Raw genomic sequence first — 21,440 nt, 5'->3', positions numbered from 1 at the left:
CCATCTGTTAGTTGGCCCAGTGATGTTTGTTTCTTTTCCACTATCTTGGACACTGCTAAGCTGTGGCAGGCATACTGCTGGCAAAGAGGATGAAATGAAATTAATGTGTGGCTGACATAGAAGAAACGGACTTAGTCCATAGATTGACCTTTCCATTGGGAAGCCTCAAAATCAGTCTAGAGACTTACCAGGTGTTTCCCATCTATTTGTGGGTAATTTGTACTTTGGATGGTTTTCCTGTGGAAGGAAAGAATAGAAAAGGCCTCTTATTTCAGAAACTCTGGCTAGCAGCCTGGTATTGTGTGAACATTCAACAGACCAATTCCAGGGTTCGTCACATCTGGTCTTAACTGCCGTTGAGTCAAGGTGACTAGAGTAAAGGGCCACCATATGTAACCTTCTTCGTTTCCTAGCTACTAAAACATTTCAAGGTCAGATCCTTTTTACTGTAATAATATCTTTTCAAGTGATGGCAAGTACAGATCCAAAAAAAAACAACATATAAAGGACACGTATTGCAGAATGGAGTTCTTTATAGGTGGAAAAACATCAACAAAATGTTGATTGTACTCCATGCTTAAAGAAACATTCGAATGGCTGTGCTTAAACTGGGTTTTCTCTGCATACCTTTCTCTACTTCCATGGAAACCAGAAGCTCTGGATTCCATACCTTCTCTGGTTTCTCCCTTTCCTTTTACTAAATTTTCTTGTGTTCTCTCACCCACTAATTAGTGTCACCATGTGCCTATATTGCTAACAGTTTAAAGAGAGCAGTTCCTTTGAAAATATAATCTCCTTTTAAATGTATCATCATTTTGAAGTGGTCTCATAAATTTTGTTGCTGATTTGGGATCTTAAATGGTATATTTATTTATATTAAAGTCTGCCTGCTGCTCATCTTAAAGATATTATATTTGTATAGTTAACAGAAGCGATGAGCCAAATTTAATTTTCTTTCTACTCTGGAATGCTTTGCATCTTGTAATCACCATTGATTGCCTACTTACTAGTCAGAATCACTAAAAGGAGTAGATGTAAAATTGCCCAATCTCATGTTTTATAATATAATAGTCTAGTCAAAATGGAGAGTACTAATAGCATTCAGCTGCATAGACATTATCTGATAATGGCAATGCGTATAGCTCAGACTACAGAGGAGCAAATTAAAGTTGGAAGCTCAAATATCGGACTTCATTTTATTTAGAATGAAGTTTATGCACAAATCTCATTAGAATGTGTGTTTTTTGCTGTTTTATGGATAATAATATAATTTTAATTAACTTTTTATCATTTTAATTGCATTTTCTTTGAAAGACCATTAACAATGTTTTACCTTTGTTTCAAGATTGTCTCTGGTATAACTGATGCTTTTACCTAAAATCCATCAATATGAGATTATGGAAACATTAAAGCATATAGACCTATGTGAGAGTAACAACTTTCAATTTCAAATTTATATAAATCAACGAAACCCTGGAGATAAAAGATAAGAAATATTACTAGGCAGTCAGAGATTTAGTTAATTACTTTTAAGTATTTGCTCTTCTCTGTTTATTGTACTTTATAGTCTCAGAAAATAATTTCATTGAGCTTAAATATTTCTAAAATGATTGTTCTTTTATATGGAGTCTATTAAACTCAGGAGCCCACTGGGACTAGCCTTTGGATCACTCGATGGTATTCAAAATTTTAGGACCTTAAGCAAGCATCCTTGATAATGGTTTTAAAAAAGAAATGCAATGTGCACGATTTCAAAGCCCATCCTAAAAGGACTGTACTGAGAAAATCAATCTTAACAACTGATAAATTACATCCCCTATTGGAAAAGAAATGTGCTCATGGCATTTTGGAAAATATTCAGCATGGTAGTCAAGTTCTTTCAGTGAGTTCCTTGACAATCACGTTCTTTTACTATTCCCTACACCTAGAAGCAAGAATTCCTCCCCAGACAGCTTTCAAATGCAGTGATTAGGTAGTGCATGTGGAATAGAAACCTCATTTGTAGATTTTGATTATGAATTAATTACTCAATTGTCTGTTGCCTGTTTAGGATGGTTAATGGCTATGAGTATCTAATTTTTGACATTTTCCCCCAATCTTTTGCTCTCTTTTTATTACATTCTTCTCACTGGAAGCCATGTAATGAAAAGCACCTTTCCATCTCATGTTCCTGTCTTCACTGGCATCTATTCCAAAGCAGTACAGGATTTTTTTGTTTTGCAGCAAGAAGTGCATTAGATCAGAAGGCAAAGAACCACCTGTGCTAATTTTGCCCGTGTTGTTTTGTCACTCTACTCTGGAGAGAGGCCGTTTGGTAATTGATTTTTACCTTTTTGTGGGATAAAAGTTTGTAATCGAGAAGGAATAACTTATAAATTTGATAACAATGAAATAATGGCCTAGAGATGTTAAGAGATGGTCAAGAAAGCCTTTTTACTTATTTATTATTATTGTTATTATTATTATTAAAATTTAACTGGAGGTACTGGGGATTGAACCCATGACCTCATGCATGCTAAGCATGCATTCTACCACTGAGCTATACCCTCCCCTGCTTTTTCACTCTTTTTTTTTTCAGATGTATATGGTCAGTGAAAATCATATTTAATGCTTATTGAATTCTTACTCTTTTCTAAGCACTGTTCTAAATGCTGTACGTGTTACCTCTTTTGGTGCTCATAGCTGTTGCATGAGGTAGGCACTATTTCCACCTATCGTACAGATAAGAAAACTGGTACACAGAAAGGTTAAGTTACATGTCTAAGGTGATACTGAAAAATGGCAGAGGCAATATCTGAATCTCTTAACAACATACTCTAATTCCCAGGAAAACCCAAGATCAATTGGTCCTATGGGCAAAACATTGATAGGAATTACTATCTTCCACTGGGTAAAGGTTAATGATTGAAATGAGGAGGCGGGTGGTGAAGCCATAGCTTCTAAATTTGTCAGCACTGGAACTGCTCACGCAATATCAAGCCTCATGTGTGGGACTTGCAGAAAAGTGGGGCAAGGCCTCCAGAAGGCGACAATGAATAAGCACAAATGAAAGTTGCCCTTGGGAAATAACAGTAGTTAACTTTTATTGAGCACTCCATGTGCTAGACCCGATGTAAGGCAATGCCTTGTTTAATGTTAGTGTGTTATAGTTATTTCAGTTTTATCAGTGCAGCAACTGGGGTTTAAAATGGTTAGGCAATTTTCCCAGAGTTACATAGCTGCTGAGTGACAATAGTAGAACTCAGACTCAGTTTATCTGAGTTCAGAGGGCATTGCTCTAGGACTTCTGTCTTAGCTCTGACAGGTAAAGAATTTGAAAGTCGTTGCTCCTGTCCTCACAAGAAAAACCTGGTCAAACTGAAAATCAGTGAGTTTTCTGGGACCCATAAGAAATGACATTACAAGGCAAATCACCACCCCTAAATCTAGAGAGACAGGCTCATTCAGAGAGAAACACAGAAGATCTGCATACCTGCAGCAGAAGCCACAATTACAAGCTGACAGGGATGCTTAAATTATAATTTTGATGAATTACTGGATGCTGAGTGTGGACTAACATGAGCGTGAGAAATTCTGAGGAACCGCAACCTCGGAGAGTCCCCTGCACACTCATGGGCTTTACTCCAGAAACCCTACCAGGTTCTCCTGGTGACCATTTCATCACTACTCAGACAGAGAGTGATTATTGCGACATAAGCCCAGAGCGTTCTCCATAACGAAGGCTTACTCTCCAGGGAAAAGCCTATTTCAGGGTTTTATCGATGGCTGAGCTAGGGAAAGGACATTCCTCCCATTCCAGATCCCTCCAGCCTTCCAGTCACACCCGAGATTGCCCGCAGAGGTCACATCTTCAAGGAAATATATTGGAAACACTGCAACTAGGGAAGAATATAGGGGAAAGGAGAGAAAATAAGCTACATCACTGGAGTAACTTGGGGAAGACGACAGCCCAAGTGGGAAGGGCCTGATAAAACACTGCAGTGTAAATGGAAGATTACAGATTACTCCCTCTCCTCTACACCTTGTGAGCACACCTCGAGGGCCCCGTACAATAACTGTGGATTACAAGTGAAATCTGCAAGATCCAGACTCTCAAAGTTAGGATGGAAGGCCAAAATAAGGACATCTATATATCTTTTACACACACACACACATACATGCGCATGCACATGCGTGCACGCACGCCCCTGTAGATAACATTAAGCATAGGGCAACTGTTAGCCAGATTAACATAAATCCTCACACAGGCATGCCAAAAAGCAAGAACAAACAGTCTGAAGAGACAAAGCATTCATCAGAAACAGACTCAGATACACAAAGGTGTTGGAGTTATCAAAGAAGGAATTTAAAATAAATATGATTGATATGTAAAGTACCCTAATGGTGAAAGTGTACAATGTGCAAGTACAGGTGGTAGAGAGGTCAGAATTATGCCCACCTTCCATGCCCAGGTGTCCACATCCCCATCCCCAGAAGGTATGAATATATTATCTCCAATGGCAGAAAGAACTTTGAAGATGTCATTAAGTTAAAGGCCTTGCGATCGAGTTGCCTGGGTTATCCAGATGGGCCCAGTATAATCACAGGCATTCTTAAAAGTGGAAGAGGAACACAGAGGAGGAAATCAGAGTGATGAAATGTGAGAAGGACTTAACCACCATTGCTGACTTTAAAGACAGAGGGAGGAGGCCAGGAGCCAAGGAACGCAGACAGCTCCTAGAAGTTGGAAAAGGCAAGGAAACAGATTATTCCCTAGTAGAGCCTCCGGAAGGCAAGGCAGCTCTTCCTGAACCTTGATTTTAGCCCACTGGGACCTGTGTTGGACTTCTAATGGACAGAACTGTATGACAATACGTTTGTGTTGATTTTAGCCACAAAGTTTAATATAATTTGTTAAGGCAATCATAGGATACAGATGCAGATGGGTTAATGTAAACAGAGGGATGGAAACTAAGAAAGAGTCAAAGTAACAGCTAGAAATCAAAAACGCTGTAACCTAAGTGAAGGATGCTTTTGATGGGTTCATCAGTAGACTTGGCACAGCTGAGGAGGGGCTCAGCAAGAGAGGAGCCGTCAGGGAACCTGAGTCCAGCCCATGTAATATTAAGCTTTCTAGAACTGTGCTGTCCAATAACATGATCACAAACTAGATTTAAATTTGAATTAATTCAGATTACATAAAATTAAACATTCAGGTCCTCAACTGCACTAGTCACATTTCAGGTGCTCTCATGTGTCTAGTGGCTACCATGCTGGACAGCACAGAAATCAAACATCCCCATCCATGCAGAAAGTTCTATTAGACAGCAGCATTCTAAAGTGTGTAGGATGTAATGATACAACAGAAACACAGTTTAATGTCTTCCAGGCACACTGTGAAGCAGGTTTTATAATATTTTAAATTTTGCCAGTGAGGATAATAAAGCCCTCGCAGCATAATTAGGCAACTCTGCCAACAAATGTTTGTATGGGTTTTTGCCCCTTTTAAGTGGAATGAGATATCCTCGTTTTTACAGATTTAGGGAATTGAGTAAAATCAAATCACTTTGCACTAGTGGTGAATGGCTGAGTCAGGTGTTGAAGTTAGGTTGTGCAACTCCAAAACCTGTTCACTTGACGTTTGTGCTCCAAGACACCGCAGAAGGCCGGATCCAGGACTGAGAGGCTGCCCATGGGTGTGGTGGTGGACACCTCTGACTGTTTACAGCCAGTATCTGAGCTCAGTGGGAAAGGTGTCCATTCTGCTTGGGCAGCAGAGTTGTTAGATATTTTGCAATATTACTTTTGCCAAAAAATGTGTATATTAATGTACACCTTCTTGATTAATTGCAAAAAATTACATGCATTTAATGCTTTTCATTAATACCCAGCTACGTTGGTTTTCATGAGTTCCATTTGTTTTTCATTATACAGTTACTGAAAAAAAGTGAGAAAACTGTATAAACACAATACTTTCTTTCAATAACTGAAACTGGTGTGTGTTTGACCAATTAAATTATGTTTAAAAAAATAAATGTACTACCATATACTGGAAACAATTCTTCAATTTCTCACTTATTTAAAATTTATTAGAAAATAAAGTGTGTCTTCATTTCACCCACCCTCTGTGTTTTTACTTTCTTCTTTGGAAAGATGAGAGGTTCAAAAAATATCTTTAAAGTCACTTTAGGTTTTGATTTTTTTTGAAAAAGAGCTAATTATATTGCATTGTTTTTCTTCCAACTTTTTATTACTTTACTTTTAATTTATTTCAAGCATATTTGGAAATAACTGTTGAGATTTCTTCATTTAAAAATGCCTTTTTTTTAACAGTGAATAAAGCAACTCTACTAGATCTTTTGGGACTAGGGAATTTCAATTAAAGTTGAATAATTTTCAGGCTGTGAGATGGACCTTTGACTCACATGCTCAAATATTTGGGAAAGCCTTGGATCATTTGTGATTGACAGTTCAAAAATACAATGATCTGTTGTGTCTAGCCCATGTCATGCTTGGAGAATACTAAATCAATAGTAATGCTATCAGAACCAGAAATCAAATGCAAAGTAGTTCCCTTGGCTTCCTAGATAATGACATTTGCTCTTTTGATAAATTACTAATGGGTCCTTGGACAGGAAACTTCCTAGAACAGCCAAGCCTGGATATAAATGGAAATGGTGAAGTAGCAATGTTTACTGTACAGAAAAATTTTCTTTCAGTGAACATTATACACAAAGAATGTCCAAATATAATCATATCTCACATTGTGATAGGATATTCGTAAAAAAGCAAGAACAAGCAGACAGTAATCCATGGTCTCTGAGCCCTACAGTGGTTACCTGGAGAGCCTCATACTAAACCCTTCACACTATAACTAGAGCTGCTCAAACAGGCGAACACAGCAAATGTCAATATTTGTACCAAACTTCTCCCTGGAGCAGCCACCCTATTTCTTCAAGACAATGTAGTCACTGGCTAAAGGGCATCACAATTATACCACATCTTAATAAATCTGACGGATTGCTCGACTCAGTTTAGGGGACCATTTGATACTGTGAACATGCTTTGGGGCAAATGAGGGGAGGTAGTTCATATTATTGTCTTTAAAACAGCCTGAACTGACTTCAAATAACTTTTGAACGCCTGCACCACCGTGCCCATGGATATGTGTGTGTATGCATATATGATGTGAAGAAAAATACTGTGGAGAATATCCAAACACTGTCTGACTCAACACTACCTCGCTCAGGTTCCCAAATTTGGGGGAAGAGAAAGTCCCCCTACCACACAGTTGCATTAAACACAGGGAGTGCAGATTAACCTCTGGGCTGTACAGAATGTCAGATAACATCGAGTAAGACATGGTAGCAAACCAGCCCATGTTTCCTGTGTTTCTGGTCTACAAAATGAACATACCTCAAACTGTGGATGCATGCTAATTCTAACCTTTCTGTACTTATAAGGTACTTGCTGTATTTTTTTTTTTTTTGCATTGAAAATGAATAAAAGTAAGGCTTGCTTGTTGCGGCAAATAAAAAATCTTTTCCCTCTGCCACTTGACCACCTCATCTACTTAATGTTGTGGATGGATCTCATTGAGCTGCTTAAGTGAACATTTGTGCTTCAAAAATACCTTTGTTTTGTTGGATTCCCAAATTAAAGGGGAGAAAATTTTATACTGAAGGATTAAATGCAACCAGGGAACAAAATAATGAAAAGCCTTATTTGAGAAGGAATAACTCTTTGGAATAAGAGGTTACCATATGTCAATATGTCATATACAGGGAAAGTGAGCTTTTGATTACTTAGAGGTAGGTTGCTGAAGGGTTTCTGATTTAAATTTCTAAGGCTTGATCAGAGCATCAAGGGGTTTGTTGAAAATCCTCATAACTTGTGAACTTGACTTTTATTCCTTTGAAAAATTATAAAAATAGTTTTTGCTCACATTTATATTCCATGTGGTATGTATCTCCTTGTAACTTTGCAGCTATCCTTGTGCAGGTTTTATATTTATTGTAACATCAGAATTGAATTTGAGCATTTCTAGAAAAAGCAGTTAGTTTTGGAAATGGAAAAGTGACCCCCCAAATTGGCAAAATGGTTTATCTCAAAAAAGACTGAGAAAGCCTAAATAAATATGAATTGGGACTATTTAAATCAATTATGGTGCATCCTTAAAATGAAATTCTATTTACCAGTTTAAAAGATCAGAACAGTATCTAAGACATATTGAATGAAAAAAAAAGTATCCCCACTATTAAGTACCTTGATTTTTTTTCACTCAGTATTTTTACGTACATATACATAGAGTCTGTTTTGGAATAATTGCTTAATAAATTGGTAGTATTACTTTTGGGCAAGGCAGAGATGCTAGGGCTTGATTGAGAGATTTGTTTCTCCCTGGGTGGCCCTTTGTACTAGAATCATTTTAAGTAATATGGATGGATAGACAGAATGAAAGAAAAAAACTATTCAACTCCTCACACTCTTTAAATATACTACTTACCTTCCACGTTTCATCAAAACTTGGCTTCTTGTCCAGTAAAGTGGAAGTGTGGATATATAATAAGTTAAGAAAGTTTTGTTTTATTTTGAAATGAGAAACTAAATTACTAACTTCCACTTTGGAAATATCTTGGAGGTAAATGAAACATTCGTCAATAAAGGATTTTTGATTCCACAGAAATAACTGCCAGAAGGTAAAAACATGTCAGTACAATAAACAAATTTGAGAGGTACACCTATTATTGCAGCCAATGTGTAGATTAATAACTTCATATATGAGGTAGTCGGTTTATTGTTAAGTATATGCTTTATGTAGGTGTAAACCTATAAATAAGACTGTTAGTGTTATCTGCATTTAGTTATCCTGTGGAGACGAAACACTAGTTAAATAGATAAAACTTTAAAATTTCGAGTTATTTTCTTTTCCTTTATGTTGCCTGTAATTTTAGAAGCTCGGGACTCTGAAAATATAGTGTTGACTGCTTGATTTCCTTTCTACACGCCCTGTCATTTTAACTTGTTCTGAAATGAGCCACGTGTGGTACGTTGTATTATGTACCCACATCTGCTGCTCCATATAAACCAGTACTGCCGTCTGAGAAATAATAGACCCCCTTTTCATTCTCTAATGCAGACACTGCCATTATGTGTGATTGTATTAGAACTTCAAAATTTTCCACTCTGTATTTGTGTTTTCAGCTTTCCTTGTGGAATAAGTGATCCATTATTTCAGTAACTTTGTGTATTGTTACATTTTTGGCGTTCCATTCTCTCTCCTCCCTTCCACCTCGGTGTCTCTCTTGTCTTATTTCCCCTTCCTCTCTTCTTCCCTCCCCTGCTCACTGTCTCTCTGTGTCTCTGTCTCTCTCTTTCTCTTGCCATTTATGAATCTTTGGACTGAGGCGAAGGGTGTGTGGAGCAGGCAGCGGGACCTTGTCTGGCACATACTGGTCAGTGCATCTTGCGCTGGAGAATTTAGCTGTCCCTTTGGAGCCTGCTGAATGAAACTAGTATGCAGTTCACATTTCGCGTACCCCAAATACTGAAAGGGAAACTGTACCTGGTGTCAGCGCGGTTTACTGATAAGATTGTATCTTTTCTCCTGCTGGTCCTGATAGAGCTATAGCCAAGTGGGCAGTAAATAAAGATTTATTATGGGCTGGACTTACTAGCTAACAGTACTTTCTCAGAACTATATCAAAAAATACCCAGAAGTGTTCATCTTCCACATCATGGAGCTCAATAATGAATGGTGCAGTGGGGGAGGGGTGGCTGTCTTGTTTGTTTTAAACAGTGAACATTTCTTACACAATGAGCCTAATCTGAATAGATGGCTAAAAATCCAGGGATTGATAAATTATCATCATGGCACCTGCATCTTATGCCTCAAGAACCTTCAGCAAACCCAGGGCTGTACTTGTGGATTAATTGAGCATGCATAATATACCACTGCAGTTTACATAAGTGTAAGTATTTTTCTCATTCTGGTAAATAGGCATTTCCAGCTTCGGGAGAAAAAATCAGAATATTGCTACGCCATGAAATGAGCCATCAACCTATTCGACTATTATAAGAAAAAAGAATCTCTGCTCTTGCTGCTGCTGCTTAGTCCTTAAATCGGAATAATTTTTCAAGTTTAATTTGCTTTTCACCATTTATATATATTTCTTTTCGTTCACACTCATTGTGTTGATTTTACCCATCTCGTAATCAATACTGCTTTCTTATTCTAGTTCGACGCTACTGTATTTGAATGATTTAGGGAGTCATTCTCGGTATATATTTTCACTGCAGTTATTTTAGGTAGACAAGGGCAAGGAGCAAAGGAGTGAGGAACAGTAGTCACAGAAATGCATCCGGGTTTGAGTAGCTTGTCGCATGGCGTTACCCATGTACTTTTAGGTAAATTAGCTATTAATTCTAAGTTACCATTGTCTCATCTATAAAATGGGAATAATAAGACCTATCCCACAAGTTGTTGTATTAAATGTTATAATGAATGTGAAGAGCTTAATTCAGAGCTGGGCATGTGCTGGGTGCTCATAAATGATAAAGAATTTTTGCTATTATTTTATTGAAATAATTTTTTAAATAGACCTAACAGTAAATTCTAAATTGCTAAGTTAGTAGTTTAAAACATTTGTATTTATATGAGAATCTTTTAAATTCTTAATAGTAGGCTATAAAGTATTTAGAAATACTGATGATGTAATGGTTAGTTGTCTCAGTATGAATTTATGGGAAATTTATGCAAGTTTATGTGTAGGCAGACAACCCGAGGCATGTTAGGTGTGTTCAACTTGCTCATATCATAATGTCTACATTAAAGTTATATTCTTTTTGTTTAAGCCAAAAGAGGCCCTTGTGGGAAATGAAAGATTAAATGCAATTGTTCATAAAGGAATACTATTATAAATTTATTAATCCCTGTTTTGCAATAGAAAAATACTTCTAAACCCCAATTCGTATGGTAGGCATAAAAGTTTAAATTTGATTTTTCTCATCTACTCCTATTTTCTGTATTATGTATGTAATAATTTTAAAAATATTGTTTTTAATTATGCTAAACATTTTATTGCAGTAGCTGCTAATGCTGAAATCTTAAATTTTGCTATCTCGGGGCCCCTGTGTAATAAGTTATAAAAACTTTGAACTATAATAGAGAAACTGGCTACTTAAAGGAGCTTTTCAATTAATCTTATAAAATACCTCTTATAATAGAGGTAAATGTATTTGTATAGTAAGTTAAACTTTTCATAATACACAACACCCACATATAAATTGTAGAATCCGTTGTATGCTTCCTTGGCGAGAATTACAGCTTTCAGCTGGCATTGAGTTATTCCTAGAAAGGTATGTCATATTTCCTGCTGCTTCTCCATGGCTTTACTGATGTGGCTGTCACCCTAGAAACCCAGTGAATTCAGAGATGAAGCTGTCTTTCTGCTTGATTTTTCACTGAGGTACCTTTCAGGAGACCATTGTGAGGCTCTGGTGGAAGAAGTTGAAAGAAATAATCTCATACTTCTGAGGCTTCACATCTGCACACACCTGGCACCTGGCCATTTCCTGAGTACTGAATGGAAGTGTGGTGCCATTTGTCACACCATCATAGCACTCTCAGTCCTACCAGAAATAATCCTCACTTAATTAGCTGGTCTTTTCTTTGTCTTTCTCTCTTTCTTTTTCATACATATGTTTGGAAATGAGGTCATAGAGCCATCAATGGAAGAGAAACAAGCCAAAGGAATCATTAATTGCAAACACAGGGCTTGGAGTCAAACAGGCGAGGTGTCTCTGTCACCAGGGAGTTGTATAACTTTGGGCAGGTGACCTCAAGTAGCTAAGGCACCATTTCTTCTCCTAAGTGTGCTGAGTATAGTAGTATAATCCACCTCATCTGACTGCACAGAACAGTAAACGAGATGATACATATAATTATAAGCATAGTGCCTTTCAGGGTGTGTTGGTAAATTCTAGATACATGTATACTTGGAAGCATGGACAACCTTCTTTTCTAATTTCTATCTGGATGCTATGGGGTCGGGTCCCAATCTTAGTACTTCACCTTTTCCCGTCTCTCCAGATTATATGGGTGCCTGTTTTGCCTTGGCTTCCTGAATGTCAACATTGCAATACCAAACTGCGTAAATAAACAAGAGAATCTTACTCACTTAAACAAGAGGATCTTATTTACTCCCATCCAATGACACCTGCTATAAGAAAAACACTGTCAGCGTCAAGTGAAGTGAGGGTCTCAGCCGTGGGCCCTATCAGCCATCTCTGCCTTGAGGGGCTCTGCTGTCCTTTGCTCAGTTAAAATGTGTCTGATACCCACCTTTTCAAGTGCAGCCAAAACAAGGAGGTCAGAGGCTGGAGCTCCACGGGTGAACTTGAGAGTGGATGTGGCCCAACCTCACCGACTGCACCTGCTTCTTTATTTAGGTCAATTTCATAGGTTCCTGTAGAACTTGAAGTTGCCACTCAAAGTGGTCTCTGGCCATTGTAATGGACTTTTGTCACATTTTCAGGTATCCTTCTGCCAACATGTCTTTCTATTTAATGGGAAGATTCCATTTTGTGTAATATTACGAGACTAGTGTACCTTGTCTCTCGGTGTAGATGTCAAGAAAGGAAGAGAAACCTTTTCAAAGGTTCTTGTCAGCCAGTGCTCAAGCATATGACCTTCACTTGGCCAGTCAGATGCTTCTATCTGAGGTCTTGTCTCCAGAATAAGAATGGTGAGGATTCACTTATGATCACTTTCCTGGTGGTCAGTGGCCGCATCACATACTTACTAAGATATTCAAATATATAATACAATACCTTCTTCAGTTGTTAAGAGGGAAGCAGCAGGTAGGCAAGCTAGCTTTTGGTTTGGGAAAGCTTGAGATTTTTAGCTGCCATTACAAATTTGGTGCTACAGCAGATAATACAGGGTAACAAGGAGTTAATCTTACCAAGAAACTAAGACTATATATGCATATTCACTATCCACTTGTCCTCAGATCTTCTCTGTGATTTAAGACAAATATTTTTCATTGCTTATGGCTATCAAATTGTGTTCACTGAATCTGTAATGACAATCACAATATAAGCCGTTTTATTAACCTGTCAATTATTATTCAACTTTCTTATTCTGGTCACATCCCAAGTCCATAAGGGTGTTAAAGATGGAAGACAGTGTTTCTTCAAGTCCAAAGTGCTGAATTTCATATTTTCCTTTCAGGAATGAGAATGGGGGTGGTTATGCATATATCTAGTTATAAAATTTTAAGAATGCTTCATTTTACTTCATAAGAAATTTAGATACTCTATTGATTGAGATTAGGACATTGGCTTGGAGAGCTATGCATGTATTTGGACTCATAAGAAATTACTGCTTTAATTAGTCTCTAAGACAGAAGTTCCCAGAATGTGCTGTTTTGATGAGATCACCCTGGAAAAGAGATCTGTGGTCAAATAAGTTTGGAAAAACACTACGTAAAATGTCTCCCTCTTGAAAACCTACTCAACATGTTAACTCATATTGTTAGATCATATATGTGTGTATATATATGAATTTATCTCATACTGTCTGAGTCAGTTTTCCAAATTTATCTGAGAACCAAAACCTTTCCTACAAAGTAACAACTATAAGGATCTCCTGGAATTAATAGTTATGCTTGGTAACTGTATATTAAGAGATACACTTTGGGAAATGTTGCCATAATATATTTACCTAGATTGTGTTTCTTTGTGTTACCTACTTTCAGCAACAGATTGTTTGGGCTCGTATACCTCCGTGATTCACTTTTGCCTGCTTAGTAGTTGTGGGGTTTTGAGCATGTTGTTTAATTTCTCTCTGCATCAGTTCCTCGCCTATAAAATGGGTATAATAGCAGCCGTGTGAGAGGATGTTCTGAGGATTAAATCGCTCCTATACGTAAACCCTTAGAAGAGTGTCCGACCGGCAGTAAGCATTCTATAAAGGTTGGCTATTATTACTGCTTTCTTTCCCCAGGTCACATTGCAGTCTTCACTGACACCCCTTTTTGTGTAGAATCTTTTACTGAAGCTCTGTAACCTATTCTTTTTAAACTGAGCAACTGGTTTACTCCTTGGTAATTGTATTCCTGTTCCCAGATTTTTCTGTTTGGTGGTTCTTTTCTGTTCTAATTCAAGAAATGTTAAATTGAGAGTCACGGAAACTAATGCATGTAAACACGATGTTTACAGACTAGATCCAGCAGGTAATCACACCAACATCTAAAAGCAGGGAATTCCAGACAGCAAGGCCACATGGGGTTGGGCTGACAGGAGAGGTCTCCTTCCAGTTCTGGGGCATCTCTGCTCTTCAGTATGCTCCTGGGTCCTGACCCTCGTTCTCCGAGCCTACTGACTTCATCTGTTTGCTCAGTTTTGCTGTTTCGCCCTTTTCTTCTTACCCTTGGGTAGGTGTGGCCTTCTAAAGCAGTGATTTCTGCTTGGACACCACTTGGCTTTGCATCAGGGCTCCCCACAACGAACAAAGTCAGTCTCTCAGTGTCTGAATTCCGTATTCCTAAGAAAGAGTATCTTAATGGCCCAGACCAGCCTATAGTTCACTTCCCTGGCTCAAGTGTCCACTCTGTTTCCTTTAGTTGTTCACAGCTGTAGGTTTACCTGGTGCAAACATGACCGCTTAGAACAGCTCCCTGTAGGGGTGGAATATCCCCCATACCAGAGAGGAGCGTAGGTGGGCAGTACAGACACAACCAGAGGGCCAGTACACCCTGTCACCATCTTTGCTGTAGGAAGATGTATCTTAGTCTTTTCTTGTAGAACTCCTACTTTCTTCTCTCTCTTTTCCCATCAAGAAGAACTAAAGGATGCCAGGGAAAATGCTTTACAACCATGCAGTTTTGATTTATGGAAATTTCTCAAAAAAAGCCTGAAAATTTGAAGATGGTTTTATTCAGCTTCCATGGGTTAAAAACATAGGTTTGAGAAAGCCCCTGTTGCTCAGAAGGATGAGGCTGAATATTACTACACATTATACTCCTGGGCCAAATGTCAGCTGTGAATCCAATCTGGTGGCTCCTTTTTACTCCTACAGCAGCCACCCTGCAATACAGGTTTGGTCTTCATGGCATAAAGTGAAGTTCTATCATAGCATAAGAGGTAGCTGATAACATTTGAAATGATTGAATTCAGGATCCTACAAAGGAAACAGCTGATAAGGGATTTACGTTCAGCCTTTTATTCTAAAGTATCAGAATTAGCTCCTGTGTCACCCATTTTCCCTTTAATTTGTGTGTCACAGATCTTAGAGAAGGATAACTCTTTTGGCTCTGTATTTTTCATTCTGTTTTATTTCATTTTCATTCATCAGGACGTTTATAATTAAGTTTACCTGCCCTTACCCAGGAGGCAATTATGGGTCTAGATCATATTATCATTGTCTTGGGGCTTTAATGGCCTTGCCTGACGTTTGGTAGCGGCATTTCCTCTTTTATTTTAAAGCATTTGTCCTTTTTGTTTCAGTCTGACAGTGATCTGTGTTGTTCTCTGCAAACAAAGGAACGAATGTCCCACACTGCATAAACATTTGTGTCACACTTTCCTCCTGAAATTAGTATTCTTTTAAACTGGTTAACACATTTGTACTGTCCCTGACACCTTTAACTATGACAACTATGAAACAAAATAGGGCACAGTGAAGAAACACGTCACTCGGAGCCGATTAGATTAATTACTATTCGGGACAGTGCATAGATTAATTATTTTGTTTGTGTAGTATGTTCGTTAAGTGGTTGCCTGATTGCTGTTCAGAAGATTGATTACTTGTTACATTTACCTTGTGGTTTCTGTGGGGAAAACATCTTTTAGGATTCATCACTTCTAAAAGCCCAGGGGGCTTGGTTGACATGAGAATGCTCCACTGAAGCTGTAAAATGGAGAACAGGCTGTGGGAAGTGTGTTCTTTAAATAAACACCTACAGTGGTGGTTAAAGTAGCCATCAGATCCGTTTAACATCAGGAGAAACAATCGATGATAAAATTGAGGTAATACGAACCATACAATCTGAAAACCCAGCACACTACTTGGATTATAAAATTGAGGTGAATAAGCACTTCCCAAGATTTTCCTGGTCTCCTGGAAGGTAAGAGAGCAAACTCTGACTTTGCTGTAATTTCACCTCGTGACGGTTGCGTATCCCGCCTCCCAGGCTCAGCCACGCTGTGACTGCTGCTGGCACTGCTGTCTGAGTCTGCCCTTGCCACGGCGCCTAAGAGCCCTCCCGGCTTCCTTCTGAAGAACCCAGACTGCAGCTCTTTGAGGTGCTTGCCTCACTGTAGGAAACTACACGGGGTTATGTGATACACAAGAACATGAATTATCTGCTGTGTTCAAGAGGTGATTGCCCACACCAGGAAAGGATTTACAATAATAGGATTTTGTTGCAACAGGAGATCATAACAAATTTAAATAGAAAAGTACTTTTGAAAGAAACAAATGAGTTAAGGATTAAAAATAAAACAGCCTTTTGTTTAGTGAAAGGCTGGACTAATCTCTCCATTTGGGGACTGAAAAAAAAAATGCATTGCTTAAACATGACTGTATATCATACCTGTCTGTGACTTTGAATGCTGATGCCTTTATTTAGACGAACAGTTTTAGAACTCAAAGAGGCTTCATCTGTCCCTGCCAAATACGTTGTACCTTTGCCCAAAAGATAAAGACTAAAGAATATTTCTATCTTTCTTACTCTTTGACCTTGTTATTTAGGCCTATTAATCATAGTCATAAACAAGTACAACAATGGCACAGAATACTTAGAAATAGGGCACTGAAAATGTTTAGGATTTTAACTGACATACATCCCAGTAAATTAGAAGAAAATAACCAAGAAGTAAAATAATGAAATGAAATAAAACTTGCCTCATGTTTCCGTCACAGCCTTCGCCTTTTATGCCTGGAGAATTCAGAAGGTAAGCTGTTTCGAACACGAAGTGTTTTTTTAGCATTTAAAAATCATTTTAAATTTAAGATGATTAAACATCACAACCGTATGTCTTTATAACCATATGTCATTATGGCAAAGATAGCTTTTCTCCATAAAGGGGTACAGTAATTGCCAAAGGAAAAACAGCCTAGAGCTTGGGTATGGGGACATTGATAAATGAGACGATGAGAGGTGGGCAGTTGTTTTTGAGTTGGTTGGCTTCCTGCAGTGGTGCAAAGACTAGAAAATAAAAAGAAACGCTTTAGCCCAGCTGAAAATATATTTAGGGCCTTTTTGATTAAATTCTTCTTTTCCCATGTGACTTGAAAACTGGAACTAGATGGGGATAAATTCTTTAAACATTTTCCTTTCTCACTGACTGCCTTGTTGTTTCTTTGTGGGCACCTAAGTTCAAGTTCAGTAGGAAATTTTAGTGATTCAAGTTTTTCAGCAGTTCCCCACTCCAAATCCCTCATTTCTGATAGATCGCTACTTTGGGAAGTGGGACTGAAGCTATTATGGGAATAAAGTTGCCTGTAAAACAATATTTCTGTGGTTCAAAAGCTCTAAGTTCAGCCTACTTAGAAATAGCCTGGAATCCGGAGGAATGAGCCCCTACTGTCAAAGCATGCCTGGTGCCATCCTCTGTTGTCCTGTTCATACATTATTTTATATTTTACAACTAAGAACTATTCTAATGAACAGGTTGATTATTTTACTGAACTCAAGCTCTTTGAGAAAATTGAAAATGTGTATTTGGAACCTTATTTGATTGTTCATAGCTGTGGTTTTAATTGTAAAAGCAGCATACATATTAAATGTAGCTGTAAGAAGGTGACTTTAAGTTAATGGAACTGGTTTTCATGTATTGTTTATTGAAGTCATTTTATCACTTTATATTACACCTCAAACATTTAAAAGTCCCTGTAATTATTTGATAGCCAAATGAGGCTGTCCTTTTAAAGCAAAAATAATATTATTGATCCATTGTTAGTCCCAACCCACAATTTAGTTTAATTGCCTTTCCCCTTTATGGACAATGGGCTTCCAGTGGCTTCTCTTATTTCCTCATGTAACCAAGGAAATCTCTCAGGAGACGCTATACAGGGTGAGGAGTCTTGGGTATTTTCTGAAACAGCATTCATTCATTCAGTCAATGAATAAATGCACTGAATACTTGTTAGATTCCAGACCTCATGCTTTTTATTTTCTGTATGAATGAAAGTCATAATCCCTGCCTTCAAAGAGCTCAGGGTTTTTGTGAGAGGTCCTGCAAATGTGCAAGCAATTAATATAAAAAGTGTTTGGAATGACCCTAACAGAGCCCAACAAGGTTACCAGAAGCATCCCAGGGGAGGACTTAATAAGGGTTCTCAGAAAGGAAGGGCCACGGGAAAGGTGGTCCAGGCAGAGGGGCCGAACTTTCTGGAGTTGCAGAGCGAACCCTGCTCAAGATGTTCCTTAAACCTGGAGGAGGTGGAGTCAGGGAAGGGAAGCAAAAGAGGAAGGTAAGGCAAGATTGGGAAAGTCACTGTAAGCCGTGTGTTTGGCTTTTACTCTGCAGAAACCAGAGAGCAAGTAAAAGATTTAATCAAGACAATGACTCCTGTCCAATTAGTATCATATTCTAACTGAATTAATCAGCCATACTTTATGCCTTTTCTTTACCTGTCAAAATGTCCAAACTGGTTTTGTTTTTTATTTTTCATTGTCCAAACTGAGCTGGCTTCCATTTCTGACAGATTTGACTTTGAAATGTTTTTGCTTATCTGAAAGGTAGGGGTATTTTTCTTCCTACTCTGAATTTCTAACTTCTGTCTTCCTTCCTCAGCTACCTGCTTGATCTTTCTTCATGTTAAGTTAGAAAGGCAAATCTGCTTCAAAATATAATTATATGAGATTTTTTTTAAAAGATGTTATGTTATTTATATGATATGAGTTACCTGCCTTTATAATTATTTGGATTGAATGAACCAGTTTAGAAACCAGTTTAGATCATAATTCGTAAAGTTATAAGTAGAAAATATTTTAGTTGCCAACTGTGAGACTATCACTGAAATCCACTTTCTAAAAAATGTTTCCAAAGCTGGAGTGTTTTAGTTGTAACTAGGTCTAGAGAAATAGTTGAGAAAAGTCTACCTTGTGGTGTGTGTCCATTTCACATAAGCATTTTGTAGTTGTAGTATAGATGTGGAAATAAGAATCTACATTTAAAGAATGCATCTCATCCCATTAATGTTTTGCCTCAATGTCCCAATCAGCTCTTTGGAAATGAAGAATTGGCCTCCTTTTTACTTAAGACAGTGAAAGGTTCAAAATCTTTCAAAGGATCAAACCCATCAATACAGTTACTTTGGACATCTTAATAAATAAGTTGAGTTGCTACACAGCCATTCTAGTCACTTAATTTTGAATTGATTGTGAATATATCCAAATATATCAGCTTGACGCTACAGAGCTAATTTGATCCTTGCGCATAAACTGCTCTAAGGATGGTGGAAGATTTCAGGTGGAAGAAGGAGACAGCACACTTTGCATGGGCCCCAGCTGAAGGAACCCTTACCATGTTAGCCAAGGAGATGCAGAGCACGAGGGGACACACGGCTCCTTGGCAAATATCCTGCAGCAGCAAGACAAAGAACATAAATATAGATGCTGCTTGCTGGAATTTCCAGAACCAAGCTATCTCTTATTCTCCCTATGACCTCACAATGAGAAAGCATCCTACATTTCCACTTCAATAATCCTGCATTCTTTCCCATGCTTCCTCTTTGTTTCAGTAGCCTCAGGCCTGTAGTAACCCAAAGAGCCTTTTCCCCCAAGAGTATTTTATTATTTAGGACATTGTCAGTGATAATAGGACCTCCACTCCCATTTTCCAGTATTGGACAAGTGGGATTAAAGCATTATGTGAAAGACATTGTCATGTTAATCCCTAACTCTATAAACGCATTGTGTGTTTTGCCCTGTTCAGATAGGATCATCTACATTTGGGTTTATAGGATGAATTTCATTAAATTGAATGCTCTTCTTGGGATTATATGCTCTTTTATTTAATGTTTTGCCCAGAGCTACTCATAATAAGTGTCTTAATGGGTCTAGGAAGTCTTTTATTTATTTTTTCTCACTATACTAGTAGCTGAGGAAGAAAAAAATTCATATGATGTTACTGAAAAATTGTCATTGTCCCACATTAAAATAATGTAGGTTCATCTCTGTGAACTAAAGCATGTCACTTCATGTGCTCCTTAGATGAAATGATTAAATAGAATTGAATGAAAACAAAAATAAAAACAGATTCATAAGACTCTCTACATTGTATTTTATTTAAAAAGAAAACAATCAGCATGTCAACGTAGATTTTTTTTTTAGCGGCAGACATAAATAGATACAGTTTATAATAACAGCAAACACTCACATGGCAATTCTAATGTGCCAAACCCTCTTCCAAGCATTTACTTCCTCAAAAAACAAAAAACAACAATTTAAGTGGCTATTATTATAATGTCCTTTTTTTTCACATGAGGAAACAAGCATGGAAATTAAAGAACTCACTAGAGTTCGTAATTAAGCAGGTGGCAGAGTGGAAACTCAGTGAGGATTGGAACTCAGAGTCCATCTCCACAGGATACAGAAGCCTACTTCACTGAGTGCTTCCTCACTGGAGGAAAAGTCAAGTTCCGCCCATGAGCACATCTCGGCCAGCCATCCGATCCACAGAGACGACGTTAGCCTGAGAGTGTGACCTTCTTTGTACAAAGAGAATAAGGCCTTTTTGTTGCTGCTGCTGTTGCGTCTGCTGCTATTTTTCATTTGTTTTAATCCTTGGAATGGAGGAAGCAAAAAAATATAATAAGATTACAGAAAAAGACAAATGTTTCATCTGAAAAGCCCAAAGGGAAAAGGGGAAGAATACTAAGTAAAGGAATACTTCAGAGGAGTCCTAAAAATTAACCACTCTGTAATAGGGGTGACTAAAAATGGATTGGAATTAGGAATAGGAAATAAAAAACCATTTAGGAAATGCTAGTCTTAAAAATTAAGCTATAAAAATGGTTGGGTTTTAAAAGCCAGAAAGCCGTTAAAATTGTAAGCACTCGTTCCTAAGGATACTAGTAATTTCTATGAGAGTCTTAGTGTTCCCATTTTCTCTCTCTCTCTCTTTTTTTTTTTTTTTTTGGTCATGTTTTCCTGGTATATTTCTATTCAACCAAAGCTGCAAAGCAGTCTGTAAGTTAACAGCTTCCAGTTGTCTCCATTTGTGTTCCTTTCACACTTAAGTCCTCATCAGGTCAAGGTGGCAAATACATTCATCGGAAAAAACTCAGTGTTACACTTAATAAGGATAGATTGAGTTTTTTGAAAGGATCATCAGTACTAGGAATTGTAAGACAGCTTTGATTTACTAACCCCTACAATCATCAAAATTAGACATAGGAAAGACTTTAAAAGTCACTTCGTTTAACTCTGAACTTGTTTGGGATGATT

The 21,440-nt window shown here is 37.8% G+C and overlaps 1 protein-coding gene and 1 long non-coding RNA gene across 4 annotated transcripts in view; one reads left to right on the top strand and one right to left on the bottom strand.

Moving 5' to 3' along the window:
* The window catches only part of NTNG1 (netrin G1), a 350,074-nt gene that overhangs the window by 111,548 nt on the left and 217,086 nt on the right, over nucleotides 1-21,440 (top strand). The window lies entirely within an intron of this gene.
* On the bottom strand, nucleotides 3-19,591 carry LOC140698526 (uncharacterized). Of its 2 annotated transcripts, XR_012076339.1 has the most exons (4): nucleotides 19,516-19,591; nucleotides 16,889-16,943; nucleotides 189-237; nucleotides 3-77 (listed from the first exon to the last, which is right to left on the bottom strand). It is a non-coding gene; the product is annotated as an uncharacterized lncRNA (long non-coding RNA). The 2 variants fall into 2 exon arrangements; XR_012076338.1 differs by lacking the exons at nucleotides 16,889-16,943; nucleotides 19,516-19,591 and adding an exon at nucleotides 3,473-3,596.

Source organism: Vicugna pacos, chromosome 9 (genome assembly GCF_048564905.1).
Source record: "Vicugna pacos chromosome 9, VicPac4, whole genome shotgun sequence".
NCBI classification, from domain to species: Eukaryota; Metazoa; Chordata; class Mammalia; order Artiodactyla; family Camelidae; genus Vicugna; species Vicugna pacos.
This window is presented reverse-complemented; position numbering and strand designations above follow the sequence as displayed.